The 17,668-nt window shown below is 53.8% G+C and overlaps 1 long non-coding RNA gene across 4 annotated transcripts in view; it reads right to left on the bottom strand.

Moving 5' to 3' along the window:
* Positions 1–3,603: 3,603 nt before the first annotated feature.
* LOC142062326 (uncharacterized) overlaps positions 3,604–17,668 on the bottom strand; it is a 108,108-nt gene continuing 94,043 nt past the window's right edge. For all 4 annotated transcript variants that reach the window (XR_012662425.1, XR_012662424.1, XR_012662427.1 and 1 more), the window contains one exon: positions 3,604–4,482. This is a non-coding gene — a long non-coding RNA (uncharacterized LOC142062326). The remainder of the gene's footprint in view (positions 4,483–17,668) is intronic.

Here is a 17,668-nt window from a genome sequence, read left to right as displayed (position 1 = left end):
GCATTTGGGGCAACGCTCAGCCCTGAACTCTGCTCGTGCCTTTACTGCCAAGCAGGGAGGAGAGGACCCTCAGGAGGTAGGACTGGATCCCACTCTGGCAGGCCAGAAGATTGCATAAAGGGGGAAGGAGATGGTGCTGCCTCATTAACCATGATAAAGAATGGGCTTAAAGAGAGCCTGGCTTTCAGCATGGTATTTAATGAGCTCTTTAATTTTAGGCTGTAACATCCAAACTACCCCATTAGGCAAAGAGCAGCTCAAAGTGTCCTTCCGTGTGATGTCAGGCAGCTGCATGGTGAGCTCTGGAGTGCAGAACACGAGGGGCTTCTCCTGCAGCACCAGAGGCGTGCTGGGCCATGATCTCAGCACGTTGGAGATTTAAAGCCGTTCTGCTGGCCTGGAAGAAGCCAGGGATGCTCTGTGCCTTCTTGCACTGAGCTGCCAGCCTGCCCTGTCCTTCTGCAGGGGCTCTGGGAGTCCACTCTTCGGGGCAGTGTCAGGCTGCAGGGATCAAGACGGGGCTGCTGGAGCAAGGAGGCAACTCTCATCTCTGCTTCTGGTCCCAAACAGAGCTCGGTGGCACCTGCATTGTGCTGAAGGGAGGATGCTAGCCCCACATCTTGGGACAGCCCAGAAGACATGACATGTGTACAGCACACGGGACAGAGCACCTACACGTACAACCTGCATGTAGGCTGGTGGCATGGCTGAGCCCAGCAAATCTCCGAAACCTCTAGTGGTGGCAGGGATTGCAGCAGATTGGAGAGCGTCCAGGATCAGTGCTCCCACTGCAGCACGTTTCCCCAGGAAAGCATTTGCAAAAATATTTCTGGTTCCCTGGTTGAAACCCAGCCCAGCCTGCCCTGTTCTGGAGCATGAATATACTATATGTGTGAACTGGAGATTTGTCCCACAGATTTTCCTCAAAGACTGTATGTCTTTTTTTTTTTTTTTTAATAATGCCAGTCATAAATGTCACATGTTGGAGCCCAGATCTCATTATTGTGAGCAGAGAAATGTGTGCCATGCAATAAATTCTTTTGTGGGAAATAACCCTGGTGACTAGAGGAATTTATGAATTTATTACTCTTTGTAGGAGCCTTTCCTTCTATGACTTAGGGAGAGATCTATCATCCTACAGGAGACCTTGCTGGTTCTCTGTTTGGAAACCTTCGTAAGGCTTCATGTCACATTCCCTGCCTTCATCTCCTAAGTATTCATTCAGAATAAATCACTCACTATAAACAAGGTGTTCTGAACCCCAGCATCAGCACGTTGGCACCGCCGGGGTCAGCTGTGCCGATACGGCTCCCAGACAGACCTCCTGCCGTGGCCGCAGCCCCAGCAGTTCTTCAGGGCCTCGTCAGCTCCAGAGTGGAAGCCCCTGGAATAATGCAAACAGTATCATCTCTGCCCCATTCTCCTAAAACCTTCTCGGCCTGCAGCCTGCCTCTCCCTGTGCCCTCCTCACCGCTGCATGCTGCCTCCCAGACCTGCTCGCTGGAGGAAAGCTGGACACGCTCAGCTCTTCCAGCATTGCACGACAGCACGGGCTGTCCAGACCCCTGGGCAGAGACCCCCCAGCTCGGGAAGCACAAACCACATAATCACAGAATCCCAGACTGGTGGGGGTTGGAAGGGACCTCTGGAGCTCAGCCCGTCCCACCCGCTGCTTGAGCAGGCACCCCCAGAGCAGGGGCACAGGACTGCGTCCAGGCGGGGTGTGAATGTCTCCAGGGAAGGGACCCCACAGCCCCTCCGGGCAGCCTGTGCTCCTGCTCTGGCACCCGCACAGGGAAGGGGTTTGTCCTCATGTTCAGGTGGAACTTCCCGTGTTCCAGCTTGTGCCCATTGCCCCTTGTCCTGTCATTGGGCACCACTGAAATGAGTCTGGCCCCATCCTCCTGACACCCGCCCTTCAGATATTTATAAGCATTGATGAGATCCCCCTCAGTCTTCTCTTCTCCAGGCTGAACAGACCCAGGCCTCTCAGCCTTTCCTCACAAGGGAGATGCTCCAGCCCCTGATCACCTTGGCAGCTCTCCGCTGGACTCTCTCCAGCAGTTCCCTGTCCTTCTTGAACTGGGGGGCCCAGAACTGGACACAGCACTGCAGATGTGGCCTCACTGGGGCAGAGCAGAGGGGGAGGAGAACCTCCCTCACCCTGCTGGCCACACTCCTTTCAATGCACCCCAGGATGCCATTGGCCCCCTTGGCCCCAAGGGCCCGGTGCTGGCTCAGGATCACCTTGCTGTCCCCCAGCACCCCCAGGCCCTTCCCAGCAGAGCCGCTTTCCAGCAGGTCACCCCCAGCCTGTGCTGGTGCAGGGGGGTACAGATGCTGGAGCCTGGAACCAGACCCACGTGTGCTGCAAGGCACCCTGCCCGCAGCAGAGTCTGCCTTGGTCCCACCTTGGTGTGGAGGGGTCCCGAGCTGCCGGTGCTGCACTGCAGAGCTGGGTCCCCACAGCTCTTTGGATGCCCAGGGACTGGGCAGTGCAGTTGGGACTGGGCTCAGGCTACCTCCCTGCGCCCACTGAGGCAGCACTGTCCTAGAAAGATGGGACTTCTGGGAAAGATTACATCATTTGCATCTTCTGGGAAATCACCCTCTTTCCGGGGGCATATGCCTCACCTCCCGAGCTGGGACTGACACCACCAGCGCTGGCCCCGCGCCCCAGCAAGGGCAGGCGTTGGGCAGTCACGGCGTGCGCTAATGAAGCTTTGCCCCAGCGCCAGCCCTCAGTAGTGCCGCAGCCTCCACTCCCTCCTGAAGTCAGCGGCTGCAGCATCGCAGGGCATGACGATCTGGCTTCCCACCCAGGCTCAACCCACGGCGCCCGCGCTGCACAGCTCGCATGCCTCCGCTGGGGAGCTGCCCCGCAGGGGCTGCGGCCCCCTTCTCCTGCCCAAGCATTAGATATTCTGCAGGCTTCGTGGCGAACAGGCAAGCATTCTGCAGCCGAGGCGAGATGGGACTGGCAAATGTGGAACATCAGAGGAGTAAATTGCATCAGTTCAGCTCCAGATCGCACATGAGAGAGAGAACACTCCCAGCAGGACACCGCCTCAGTGCACAGGTATGGGTGCGTGATCGCTTAATGACAGACCTGCTGTAAAACTATGCCTTGTTATCTCATTGTCAATTTTATTTGAATATACGTTTGAAATACTCAGAATACAAACCTTTTCTGTAAGATTACAAAACGCTCGAGCACTTCTGCAATTTGGATGGCAGGGGATCAATTATTTGGGCATGGTTTTGCATATAATGGCCTGCAACAGATTGTAAAGTTTCTCAGTTAGCGAAGCAATTATGAATACTGAGTACAAACTGATGGCTAGAGAGCGGTGGAACGGGGCCATCTGGACTCAGAGTCACGGCTCTGGCTATGAGGGGAAGGAGTGTGGGGAGGAGACTCCTTCAGCTGAACGCCCTAAGAACTTGGGTAAGCGTGTGATCTTCACGGAGCCTGCTGTAGCAGGAAAGATGTGGTGTAAGAAACAGAGTCCAAGAACAAAAATAAACATAAACACAAATGTAAAAATAAGAGAGAGAGAGGTGTTGGAAATTGTTTTGCCAAGAAAGAAGTTCAGACTTCGCTTCCACGTGATTACTGTTTATTCCAGAAGACCAGATCACTTCGTTAGTTTAATGATTCAAAACAGAGTATTTTCAAAAATCCTTGAAAGCTTTCACAAACAGACTTCCATCCAGCCAAAACCCAGCTGGCAAAGCTCCTGGGTGTGAGGACAGATTTATTTATCACTTCGCAGCAATGAATATTCAGGTTTATTTTGTTGAAAAGGCAAGCAAGTCAGGGTTTTGACCATGCAAAGCGGCAATCACCACCCTAAAACAAAAGAACTGAGAGTGATGGCCGTGAAGTGCTCCAGAAACTGCCTCCTTTACAGCACGTTCCCAGCGCAGGGCTCGGATGCATGCGTTACTGGGCGGCCTGCTGCAGCTCCAGCTGCTAGCTGACCAGTGCCAGGCTCCGCAGCACATCCAGGCTCCGTCCTGCTCGCCGCCATCATGCCCAGGGCGTCGTGCCACCTGCACCCCTCGGGCGCTCCGCAGACCCGCAGCTCTTGTGCTTCTCCACAGAACTTTACCCCCGTCGCGCCTGCGCCCGAGTCCGGCGCAGCTGGAAGAGTCTCTGCACAAGAGCCCCCGCAAACTGGAGCGGCCTCGTGCGCAGGGCCTCGTGCGCAGGGCCCTGCGCGGCTCCCTGGGGCTGCCCGTGCTGGCTGAGCAGCCCTGCTCTGCACGCGGCAGCACGGCTTGGAGAGACAGGCTTTATTTCTCACGTTTTTCAACCCATTCATAAAAAATGCATGTGGCAGGAAAGGTTTTACACGGCAAACAGAACCAAGATTTAGGGCTACAAATGTCAGATTTCACAACGCTCTGTCCGTGAAACTACTTGGAAGAAAGTCCTGTCACCAGTAGCATGAACCAGGGGATAGGACCACAGGTTTCCTAAAAGTAAGTGAAAATGACATCAGGAGTTATTTTTCTCCTACTTTTAAACACCAGCCTAGCAGGAACATCAAAGTAATCCATGAGTCTGGTCATTCCTGTAACACATTGGTATAAATCAGAAACAATACCGTGGTTGAGTCAGGTAGAAAATCATCTTCCAGAGACATCCGACTGAGCTCAGCAAAGGAGAAAAGGCTGACACAACATCTTTAAACATTTTTAATTACCCTGTCAAACTGACAATTATAGAGCTAATTGTTAGGAAGACAATACCAGATATACTGAACGGCACATCAACAGTGTTTTTATGTAATTATGCAATTTAATGAATTTAAGGCTACAGTAATGGACTATATCTGGTTAATTAGGGACTCCCTTTCTGCTAATAATGCCATTTATTTTCAATTCGCTATATTTGTTTTTTCTGTAAAACCGGGCATATTTCCACAGATGATAAAGAATTCTTCAGAGCAGCTCGTATGCCCCTTCCGTTATTTATGGTACACAGATTTTTTGATGGGGTGGATGATGAACTCCAGCTGGCTTCTCTTTAATTTCCAACTTTGCCGTATTCCCTAGCAGTTAATTACACCTCGGGGCTGGGCTCCTGCCTCTGCGCTGCTGTTGGCATCCAGCCTGCCCAAAGCCACTCAGCTCCCTGGGAACTGGAAATGGCACCCTGCCCCCCAAGAGCCCCGGCCCGAGCCCCCACCGCGAGCCCACCCCCATGCCAAGGCGTGGGCGGAGGTGCAGACCTCTTCCCGGGCCCGGAGTCCGCGGTGGCACAGGGGCCAAGGCCGCCTCTCCCTGGAGCTCTTGCAGATGTGTGGGGGGCTGGCGAGCTGATTCCCACGTAACCCTGTCCAGCAGCCCCCTCTGGGTCCTGCAGCAGCACCCACGCCCTGGCCAGTCCCGCTCCCAGAGCCGCTGGGAAGCATGCGCAGGCACGCAGGGCCAGCCACGGGGGCTGCTCTGCCGGCACAAGCCACAGGAAGGAAAATAAATAATTTAAACATTTTCCCTTGCAGATAAAATTTTGGAGGGTTTGAAGCCTCCTAATTCCTCATTGTTGAATGAAAATTGTCTGATAAATTATTGATTGTATTTCAAATGTACCCACAGAAACCATTTTAATTCTTCTTTTCTCTTTTTGGAAATAATTAACCTGTTTAAATTTTTTAATCACTTGAAAGTACTTCCCGTTAATTGTTACCTGGAGGGGAGGGGCCCTGCCTGCCACACAAGCCCACCAGTTTCAGAAGACTCTGAAGGGAGGAATCAGCCACAGGAAACCTCAAGGCCACACTCCGTCAGGCCAGACCCTCACATCCCAGCTTCCCGCAGCATTCCCTGGGTAGGATCTGCTACACCAGCCTGTCCCCAAGGGGCAGAGGCTCTAAAGAACTGGACTGGTCCTCTTATTTGTACGTGCCAGCTTGTACTCGCATCGCCTCCCTCCTTTCGCAGGTCCTTATCACTGAGGTTGTTCTGCATTAGCTTGCATCCCACCTCCCTCCCCCAAAAGCAGGGCTGTCCGGCACCAGAAGAGACCCCCGAGGCCACCGCTGGAGCGGTGGTGGGTTGGGCAGCCGTGCTGCAAGCATGGCAGAAGCAATGGGGAGCAGCTGCTGGATGCCAACCTTCCCGCCCCTCCAGAGCTCCTGAGCACAGCCGGGTTGGGGGTGAAAGACAGAGGAGCCCTCTGGAACCAAAGCCGAGTGGGAATGGGGCTCTTGTGTGCTGAAGCAAACCCTCGTCCCCATTGCTGCTGGCTCGTCTCCGCTCCAGCCATCCGCAGAGCTACCCGGTCGATTACACCCTGCGCAGGAACCGGGCTGCCTCTCTCTGTCACCTGCTCCTCCGCAGCTGGCTGGGAGACGCTGAGCAGACCCAACCTGGCTGTTCAGGAGTACAGATGAGAAGCACTGGGAACGTTATTCTTGCCATAAACGTGAGCTGGGATCTGCAGTCTGTGATAACCCCTAGTAGCCCGCTCCAGTGAGGAACACAGTGCAGCAGTAAAGGAAAATAGCAGAGGAAAATATTGCTTAAAAAACCTATAACATTTAAGAAGGAAAAAGGAAAACCACACAATCTTAGTAACCCTGTCCCTAACCAGAACAGCAACAGTAATGGCAGTGCAGGAGCACCCCCGAGTCCTAGCTCAGCTCCAGTCAAGGACTGTTGCCCGGCTGCCCCGCGGGAAGGGGGATTTGTGGGGAGAGGTGTCGCCAGGCTGGGATGGGGCCAGACCGCAGCACACCCCATCAGCTGCTCCTTGTTACCCCGTCACCGACGCTCAGACACTCAGCACCGAGGGCCGGCCCCAGACAGTTGCACCAGCACATCACAGCATCAGCCACTAGCAGAAAACCACACTCAGGATTAACAAGGAGCTCTACAGAGAGTCCCCTCAGGGGACAGGACACGTACTCCTGAACACACATCACGGCAGGGCGGGCCGCTGCTCTTGGCTGCAGCATGGAGGGGACATGGTGTACGCAGAGTGAGGCAGCCTGCGAAGGCTCTAACTGTCCTTGCAGGCTTGCTGCAGGACATGGAATCTGACTGAGAGCACTACTGAGGATGAACATGCTGTAAAAAACTGTGGGCCAGGAAAAGACAGCAGTGGTGGATACCAGGACCAGGAAAAAGAGAGATCTGGAGAAGGTATTCCTTAAGGACAAGCGAAGGTAAACTGGATGCTAAGAATTAAAAAGATGTGTCTGGGACAGAAGCACTTGATGGATAGAAAACAGCTTTAAAATCACCCTTGCTCCATCACTTTTGAAGAGAAAGTTGTTGAGCCGCATCTGCTGCTCCTTGCTCTCCTGCAGATGCACAGCAGTGGGTTCTGGAGCTGACGATGCCCACGGCCACGGAGCAGCTGGGGCTGAACAGTCTCCTCCTGGCTGTGCACAGGCTGAGGGGCCCCAAAGGGGAGCACAGATACAGGCTAAATTTGGGCAATATTGTGGCCCACCTTGAATAAGTGCAATAGAAAGAAACTCGGGGTTGACTGACTAACGTACCCAGTAAAGCCACCAGCAAAGGCGTGCTTGGATCATAGGCACAAAACTGCAGTGCTGCTCACTGCAAGGGATCAAGCAACCCATCGAAGACGGGTTTGAAAATGTGGGTGGTGAAGCTTCTGCTGTCTCTCTGAGTCAGATGGAGCTGCTGTCATCACAGGTTATGGCAGGCAGTGCTTTATGTGCTGCCCACCTCCAAGCGGAAAGCTTAGCTCCTAGCTTTTCACCCCTCCTTAAGGCAGAGGTGCACCTGCACCGGCAGGGACTGTATTCCTGACAGCCCCCACACACCATCTGCTCTTTTGCTTTGGTCTCAGCAGGTCATGTAACTCTTGTTTTGGAATGGGTTGGCAGGTCACAAACACAGATAAAAATAGTAGTGTTTCACCCCAGAAGCAGCGGGAAATGTTGTAGTAATGTATCAGCTTGCTCAGGTTCTGGGGACACTTGGGTCCTTTCAATGGAAGTACCAGTATGTACATAAAGCAGGACGTACTACTGAGCTCAAAAAGGCAAAAAAGACAAATTAACTTCTCTAGTGGCCGGAAACAGAAAGAACTTAAAGAAAATGGGATGAAGGAAGAGCCTATTTTTGCACTAAGTGTTGGTGGAACTTGTAGACTGTGTGAAAGCCTCGTGCCCACAGGCTGGGTGGCGTGGGCCAGCTCCTTTCCCAGGGTATGGGGGAGGCTGGCAGCCCTCCTACAAAGTGCTGCAAGACCTGAAAAGTGAAAGCACCAAATCCATCACACCTGCAGTTTACTGGCGTTAATGGCACAAATATTTGGCAAGTGACTTCGTTGTGGAGTTCTACAAGCTTTGCCTACCGTGCACACCCAAACACACTAAAGGAGTCCCCATCTAACTGAAAGCTGTTGTTAGGAAGGAAGAAATTCAATAATGTACTTGTAAATTAATAAAATCCTGGCAATTGTGAAAACATCCTGGGCTTTTGTTGGCCTGGAGATTTATTCAGTCCTGCTGGCTTCCCAGCTGAGGCAGGAAAGATCATAAACCTGCCAAGAGAAATGCCCCTGCAAAATGTTCCAGGCTCAGCATTCCTCTACCTGCTGGCCCAGCAGCCAAGGTGCCCCAAAAAGGCCAAGAGATGAACTTGCAAGCCCGTCCCCTTTGTCCTTGCCAGTGGCTGCTCAGTGGCATTAATGCTGGCAAGAGTTGACCGTTCTGCAGTTTGGATTTGGTTTGGGGAGGATCTTGCAAAGCTTCATTCTTTCTAAAAATACAACAAGCCTCAAACTGTGTTATGTGCCCATCAAAATTAGCACAGTCCACAAGGGAGTGCTGGGAAAGCTGTTACAGGGATCTGGGCTGTGCACCAGCTCCTGTTCGCAGCCAGTCCAGGTTTCTCGCCGTGGTGGTTCACCACTCACTCAGGCAGCAGGAGCTTTTGTCAAGTGCTTCCAGGATGCACCTACCTCACCCCCGAGCCACCATTTGGCTCTTGGTTTCACTTCAGGTGGCACCTTCAGACAGCCAGACGGCTGTGTGAGCTGGGACTGCTGGCAGTATCCCACTTCTCTATCATCAGCCCTGCAACAGAAATGAGGGAACTATGGGGACTTGGCCAAACAAAGCTGCTTCTCTGAGCTGCCCCATCCTAGCTGTGTTCGAGAACCCTCCATAAGTTTAGGCAGAATTGAAGCATTTTATCTTTAAAGACACATCAGCACAGAAGTCAGGCTGTGAGGAGGGTTACAGCACTGGGCACCCGTGCCACTGCGGTGCACCATTGTCTCCATGGCAGTGGGGTCCAGGAGCAAAAGCTGCACCCAGCTGAGGACCACCAGCAGCAACCGCAGCTTCCAGCTTCTGAGAGGAGCCTCTGCGGAGTCGCAATGGAAGCAACATGGGGATAAGCAACGCCACGTGCCCCGTCCAGAGCAGGGGCACACAAAGCAGACTCACCCCCACAGCTCTGGGAGCTCACGGTGAGGACAGGCGGGGAAGGGAACAGTCACGCTCTGCAAGAGCACAGCAGCAGCAGCAGCGGCTGTCTGAAGCGACATCCGTGCTCCTGCTCCTGCCTGTTAAACAGGCCAGACACAGCTCTCTTGCCCTCACTCCCCCAGCGCGGCTTTCAGACAGCAGAACATTCTGCTGCCGCGGTATGAATCAAACACATTAACTCCAGCCCTCCAGGGAGTCTCTGAGCACTGCGTCTACCTCTGTCTCTTCCCCAGGGGTCAGCAGCTGATCCAACATCTTTCCGACTATCTGTCAAGGCAACAGAATTCACAGTGTTTTCCTTGGGTTTACAAGCACTCTGGAACCGCCGCGCCCAGGCACAGGAGATCCATGCTCTGTGCGTGGCATCATTACAGGATGGATCGCAGTCAAGACGACAGGGCCGCTGACGGGATCTCTGCTGTGCAGACTTGCGGCCCACGTCCCAGTGGGCAGTGAGAACCCTGCTGCCCTGCCCCATGCTAGGCTGGCTCCGCAAACTCCCCACTTTGATGAAACAACACACCACTCTGCCCCTGCAAAGCCAAACACATCCGCCACCACAAATTCAAACTGCCCAGCTCTGGTGGCAAGAAAGCTCAGTCAATACTGGCGGCACAGACCCCTGGCACAGGACGCTTTGCCTTCAGAGGTGCAGGAACGAGCCTGCATCCAGGGACTGGCAAGGGCTGAGCAGCAAGAGGAGGACACTGGGGCTGCAGCAGTCACACTGCCAAATTTTTAATAAACAAATGATCCAGAACCAGCACTTCTTGTGAGGAGCAGCAGCATTTCATTTTCATTGGGGAATGCTCAGCTAGCTGATTTTATGACAGTATGTCTTTTTTATATGTATATAAAATTTGTGAGTGAATTTAGTGCTTGTGAAACCAAAGCAGTAATAGCACTGGCAAGAGCCAGTGATAAGGTGGAAAGATAGGCCAGCGTCCCATGGCCATAAGCAGCACAGCACCATGTGCAATCCCACCTGCACCACATTCAGGAAAGCAGCTGCCCTGCTCTTCCAGCTCTCCAGACCAGACAGCAGTCATTTCCTGGGACTCAAGTGCTCAGTCCCCCAGGAGAAAACTCTCCACCGGTCTCAGTGTGATACTCATGAAAGTAGAAGTCGTTTGTGCCAGTCCTTGTGTAGTGCAAGTGATTCCAATGAAGCTTTGTGCAGCTCTGCCTGCCAGAGATTCATACTGGTAGTCTTCAGAGTGGTTACCCAAAACGTCCCAAGAGGCAACAAAAGAGAAGGGGCTAACTTGTTTAATTTCCTTCCAAGCTAGGCATAAGAAGAACCGAGCTTCTCCTTCTCCTGCACTGCAGAGCACTTTCCCTGCTGTGGTCTCTGTCCTCCCACTGCCCCTCATTTCCAGGGGTGGCCCAGTACTGGGGACCCCTGGGAAGCATCTCCAGCACACCGCCCCTTCCCACAGCATTGCCCCCCGCTTCCAACTCTGTCCTCACCCTCCACTGACTCTGTATGCATTAATACCAAACTGTCTTGCAAAACTGCCCAGGCCTTTTGTAACATCTCACTGTCCATACAGCCAGTAACGACCATGTTGATGCAACATGTACTTTCCTCTGCAGTATGAAAATGCGCTGCCTCAGCCCTGGGCCCCCACGCCTCTTGCTTTACTCAGCTTCTCTCCTGCGTGCTTTCACTGCCTTATCAGCTGTGCTGATGCTCAGTCTTCATCTCGCTTCATCTCCCTTTCATGCAATGACATAGGCAGATTTTTTTCCAGTCATTTACACATTTTTGCTATTACAGTCTAAGATTTTCTGGCTGATAACGAAAGAATCATCATGAGGGACATCCCCATCACTTTGCTCAATTGACTGCCTCTTGCATCTGCTGGGCTTTTGAATATCTAGGGTGTATTCGAAGAACCAGCTGCTCTTTCCCTCCAGACCCTCCTGGGCAGCTGCTTCCTCCTGCCCCTCCTGCTCTGGCAGATCTTTGGCAGGAGGTCAGACTGGATAAGCAGAGCCGTACCCTCTGGTCTGGAATCTGCGACTTGCCAGATTTTGCATCGCAGTTCAGCTTCCATCTAGTGATCAAGCATCCGCTAGCTAGCGGTACAGGCTGAGCAGGTCTGCACGGCGCCCGCAGGGGAAGGCAAGGGACCGGCAGAGCTGTGAGGGCACGAGAGACTGTCATGGCACAGTAAGGCAGAAACTGCTCAGGCACAAAGGCAGCACCACTTTACAGCAAACATCTGTTTTCCTTCTGATGCCACCATGCCATCGCCCCTGTAGCACAACCCCCTGATGCCAGAAAGAGACTGGTGTGCTGGAGGGCACTCACAGGAAGGACGAGGGGGGGATCCTGGTGTCAAGGAGCTGACAAAGCAAAAGCCCATCTCCCTGCTCCTTCTGCAACCTAAGGGGAGGGAGAGGGGAGGTAGAACGCAGGGCGGCACTGTAGGCCACAGGGAAGCAGTGCTGGTACTGAGGAACTGCCCCAGAGTCCCCAGGGCTGGAGCAAGAGCTGAGAGGCACGGCCAGAGCAGAGAGCGTAGTGCTGGTCCCAGGGCTGGTCCACTGGTAGAGCACAGCCCAGTCCCAGATGCTCCAGTGCCGGCTCCTCTTTGCCGATGCTGCTCAGCAGCAGGTGCCATGCAGCCGAGACCCATAGAGGCCTCCCCACTGCGCCCACCCCGCCCTCACCCACCGAGGGGGCCTGGGAGCCCCATCCTGCTCCTGCCTGCTGACCATGGAATCACCCCCTTCCCACCCCAGAACAAAGGTCAAACGTAAGATTTTTCTGATGACCAGTGGCGGGGGCTGGGGGCGTGGGGTCTGCAGGGCAACAGGAGACTTCTGCTTTCTTGCTTTCAAATGTTTTTGCAGAGCTCCATCTAGGGGGGATGTTGCTGGACAAGGCTGCAGAGCAAGATAAGTACCAGTAAACAAGTAAATGGCTCCTTCCCTTGGCCTGAGGCCTCTTGTCACACACTTAAAGTGCTAATTAAAAAGGGAGGGAACAGCCCATAAATTTTACAGTTTATTCTAACTTCAGTTCCAGCTGGTTTTAAAAGAGCTGATGAAGGTAAGTGCATCTGTGCAGCTCACTGGTGCATCACAGACAGAAAGCCAGAGTGCTTAATTAAATGTTATTCTAGGAATAAAATTTAGCCCTCATTGGACAAGACTGAATATTAAAGCATCAATTTCCTGAAGGATACCAGCTGTAATCAGAGTCTCCTGCTATGGGAAAGAAAAATAATCCCAGCTACTGACACCAACAACCCTCAGACAATGGCAGAAAAAGGCAGCATGGCCATGGAAACGCACCCAGCCCTGCGAAGGACAGAGCAGCCCCCTCGCGAGGTCCCACAGGCACGCTCCACTCGCGGCTGGTGCCGGCGGCAGGGAGCCCAAGTCCTGCAGGCAACGGTGGCTCCCAAAGCGTCCCTCCTCCCGGCACCGCTGACCAGTCCCGAGGCACAGCATGTGGGGCTCCCCAGAGCTAGTTTGCAGGCGACTGTACGGTTCCGGGCAGTTCTGAGGCTCCTCATGGGCACTGGAAATCTCTGCCTACCCTGAGCTGAAGGAAGGGGGATCAGTCCCTCTGCTGCAGCTGTGCCAGCTCCAGCCTGGCAGAAATGCTGCTGCTGGGCTGTGCCCACAGGCTGGTACCCACATGCAGGCATGAAGTGACGTGCACCCTCACTGTGATTTATCTACTCTCTGCACCCAGGAACCCCAAGCTTCTCCCAGGGCCTTCCTGGCAATGGCTGGCAGTTGCTCTTCCTTTCTGGTGGCACTCGAGGCACTGCTCCCTGCAGCCCCCCAGTGCCACTCCCCCCCTTTGCTGGGGTCCCTGACCACCCTGAAAGCTGACAAGGGAGAGCAGCACAGGCTGCTAAAAGCAGATCAGGCACCTCCCCAGCCCTGCTGCACCCTGAGCTACTGGACACTGCTGGGGAAAGATCCCAGTGCCAGAGCCACAGCCACATGCAGCAGTTCAGGTAGCTGACAGTCCCCCTGGGGAGGGGGTACAACAGACTTACCCCCATCCTCCATGTATTTTTGTTTCCAAGTGAATCGCAGTGTCTCATTTTATCGCGTCAGCCCCAGGATGAAAGAATAGCGTTAAACTTCACAAATCCTCTAATATTGCTGTGCCTACAGTTGGAGGCCTTCACATATGCAGATATTACTTCTCCTTTGCTCAGAGGTCTCTTTCTAATTTAATAATTCCCCAGTATTGCAAAAGTCATAACACGGGCTTCTCCAGAGGAACACAGCTTATCTCCTAGGAAAGGGCAGTCTGTCATTGCAGCCAATTCTACAAAATTCTGCCACACTCCCATGTCAGGATAGCAGGACGGTGACACCTTCCCAGCTGGGCCAGGCAGTCAGTGCCTGGTCCTGCCCCAAAGGAGGCCACAGCAAGCATGGGGCAAAGGCTCTGCCTGCGGGTCCTTCCCCTCCTCCCATGGTCCCCACATCTCCCCACCCAGAGCCTTGACAAGTCTCTCATCTTAACAATATTAGCTAAGGGGGCTGGCAGCTGGATCTGCCCTTTGCTGGTTTTGTCGGTTCAAATAGTTGCTAATTGACCAACATGTCTCCTTTTGCTGAGCTATTAGCAACGGCACCATGGCAACTTTCTGACATTAATTATCTGTGAGTTAGCGGTATCTGAAAGCATAAATAATAGTTTGCCAGGGTGGCAGGGTGAGCTCACTGCGCCAGGCACGCTGGGGCAGGCTGACGCGGCCGCCATGCCCCAGTGCAGCCCAGCTCCTGAGCTGTGCGTGCCATCGCTGGGCCCTGCAGCCAGGAAGGTGTCGAGCAGCATGCAGAACAGACAGTTCTCCCCCAAAAGCACTCAGAGTTTGGTCAGACTGTCACAGTCCAGGGATGCCCTGCTTCTCAGGCCACTTTCGTCAGTGACCACAGTACGAGAGATAAGACACGAGATCGACTGGCTGGGATTAGCCCTGGTTTTGAAGCATTGCCCTACAGCCAATGCAAACACGAAATGCAGCGAGAGAACAACAGCCAGTGCAAAGCCCACAAGGGATATTCCTCCAGCAGACCATCACCACAGAGAGAAAAGGATGAAACAGCAAACCTCAGTGCACATTCCCTTTCCTGGCAGCTCTAAGAGGTTCCCATTAACCCAATCACCCTTGGTTAGAGGGGCTGACTGTCCCCACAGCAGCTACCTCTGAGATTAGCAGAGCTCAACAGTCAGCAAGTAAAGGAGCCGCAGAAAAGCAAACAGGCTCCAGGCACTCCACACTGCTGAGAGGGCTAGGGTAGGTTTAACACACACTTATCTGCATTTCACACATGCATTTGCATTTAGCAAACACTCATCTGAAAGGCTCTGGACCCTTGTTGCCTCATCATAACACAGCTCCTGCACAAATCGCTCCGTGCGGCCCTCTGGCTCCTCTCAAGGGCTCGGACACTTGTGCTGCTGCCTCCCCTAGAGTCCAGGTGCCCCTGGAAGAGGTCTTCTCCAGCCTGGTCACTGGAGGATGGAAGCGGCCCTGGTCAATGCTTTGACGCAGAATCCTGTGGTCTGAGGGACGCAGACCAAGCCCCCTCATCTGGAACAGCACCTACCGGCCCCTACGGACTGGCTGGAGAGCACGTGGATTCGTGGTGATGGGTGACGGGGGTCCCTCCGAGAGCATCAGCCCTGGCCTGACCTCCCTCCCTCCAGAAGTGACTGCTTTGAGACTATGTCATCACCCCCTTTTTGAATAACGTAATTGATACATGATACAAAGGCTGAGATTAAGTGAAGACTGATTAATTGATTTTCACAGGTTAATCCAAAGTCTGGGCCCCAAATTGTGCGCCTGCAGTGATCATTGTGGACTCTGCACAAGAACCACTCAGAGGACTCCAGAAATGTGCTCAGTGGAGACTTCTGTCACTCAAGCCTGTTTGAGTAACATCAGCTCAGAATCAGCTGACATTTATGCCAAAATCAATTATTTATGTAATGACAGAGCCACACAGGACACAACCATCTAAATGAGGAGCACACCGCCTGCCCTGCTGTCACCAGTGTGTCCCCACTGACCCCAGCGCCCCCACCAAAACCTTCATCCGGGACCATCGCCACCATCTCGCTGTGCCCCCCCTTCCTCTGCCCCGAGGCGGCTCAGCTGCTCAGCACCAGCCAGCGCAGCCTGCGCCTGCCAGTGCTGCCAGCCCGCGGCTGCCAGTGCCCCTCGCTTCTTCCATCTCGTCCCAGCTCTCTGTGCCAAGCCACATGGCAGGCACCTCGGGAAGTCACATCCAGGAGGAAATGCAAGCAGTCTCAAACCCACACTTCACTCCCTCCAGTGCCAAGCTCGTACATGGAAAGGATCTGGCTGTCATCCATCCCCCCGCTCTTTGCCTGCATCTGCTCTGTCCCAGGGAGTCTGGAGGCTCCTCAGCCTGCCAGGGACAGGCAGGGCTGCCTGCAGCACCCATAGCTTTTCTCTTACTTTCCTATGGGTGCCGGCACCTTTGGTGTCCCCGATCTCTGCCACCGTAGCTGTCCCAGGCAGCTTTTCTCTAGCAGCTTAGTCTGATTCCTGTGGTGGAGAACCAGGCTGTCAGAGCCCATGTGGCTGGCTCTGACCATGGGTGACACATAGGCAGGGAAGAGCAGCCCCATGCCATGCTCTCTGTCACCCTGCCCTTGACTCCACTCCTAGCCTGTTTTTATGGGCTTTCTCTTGGCTTTTCTGCCAGAAGAGTGTCCCCAGCCCACGGTTTCAGGCTTGCCATAAGCCTGCTCCCCCAGCTGTGGCTGCTCTCTAGCTGTGGCTGTCCCCCAGCTGTGGCTGTCCCCCAGCAGGCAGCATTGCAGCACCGGCCCCCCATGTGCTCACCCCAGCATTAGCAGGGGGTAAAGTGAGCAGCAGGAGCCAGTCCCTGGCACAGCTGTGCCCTCCAGTGTGCATGCAGCAAGCGTGCCAGGGCATGAAGGTCACAGCTGGACCCAGTGACACTTGCTTTCTGGTCCCTCCATCTCCGTGATGCTTGTCAGCTCCTCTCCTCACTGTGCCCAGCGGGTGCCACAGCTCGGGAAGGTCGGGTGGGCAGCAGAGCCCCGCTGCAGCAGCATGGCACTTTCTGGCTCAAGCACCAGGAGGGCTCTGCAGAGATCGCCTCCACCAGGAAAACGCATGAGAGGCTCCAGCACCTGGACTGGCGCTCTGTTGTCATAGGTATGGTGCGTTACATGCTCGCAAGGAGTGAGCAGTTCCCAAAGCTTTTTAGCTGGGATTAACCTCAGGTTTCTTACTGGGAGCATAGTGCCAAAAATATAACCGCTCAAAACGGCATTTCCCTGGGGAAGAGGCAAGTGTACCCGTTTTCTGTGTTGCTCAAGCCATGACAGAAGCAACCAGACCTCTCAGGAAACCACTACCATGACTGTTCGTGTACCTGGTTTCCCCTAGCATCACCACCCAGCTGCATCCTGTCAGCCCAAGCAAGACAAAGACATTGCTGAAGAAGGAGAGGCGGAGAAAAATGACCCCCCGACTCCAAAAGAAGCTCTTAGGAAGCCCAGGTGGGCAGTGAAAGCGCAGCTCTGGGACAGGGTGCATCAGCGTGGGGCGCAGAGCTGGGCTCTGGCCCCGGGGAGCTGCAGGGACGAGGCTGGGACACAGTCTCCAGGAGACTTCTGGAAGTTCCCAATAACATGGAGTGGGCTGTGGGGCGACATGAGCATCCCCTGTCCCCGTTCTCCTTGTGTACTTAACCCTGTCCTTGGGAGCCATTAAATTCCTGCTCTGCTGAAATAACCAGTGGGTTCAGACATGGGAAAATGGAGCGTAGTGGGTTTGTGTCCCCTCAGGGCAAGCTCATACCCACCAGCCAATGGCCGGTGCCACGAAACATAATATCCTCCCTGGCATTTCACCGATTATCCACCTGGGCAAGGCGTGCAGCAAGTTAAACATGCTGGGCTCATCTTCCGCTGGATGGTGGTAGCTTTGAGGGAATCCAGACCTTTAGCCAAAGGTAGATGGCTATGACCTTCTGGAGAGTAATTGTAACAATCTCGCTGTTTTAATTCCCTAGTAGTTGAAATATTGCAAAAACTAAATGACCCAAGGTCGTTAAACTTTGTAAAGAGATTGCTGCAGGTATTTCCAGACATCTATCAAAAACGAAGTCACCATGACTGCCTAGGATAGAGG

This window comes from Phalacrocorax aristotelis, chromosome 10, assembly GCF_949628215.1.
Source record: "Phalacrocorax aristotelis chromosome 10, bGulAri2.1, whole genome shotgun sequence".
In the NCBI taxonomy this organism is placed as follows: Eukaryota; Metazoa; Chordata; class Aves; order Suliformes; family Phalacrocoracidae; genus Phalacrocorax; species Phalacrocorax aristotelis.
The sequence above is the reverse complement of the archived record's forward strand: the minus strand, read 5'-3'. Positions and strand labels throughout refer to the sequence as shown.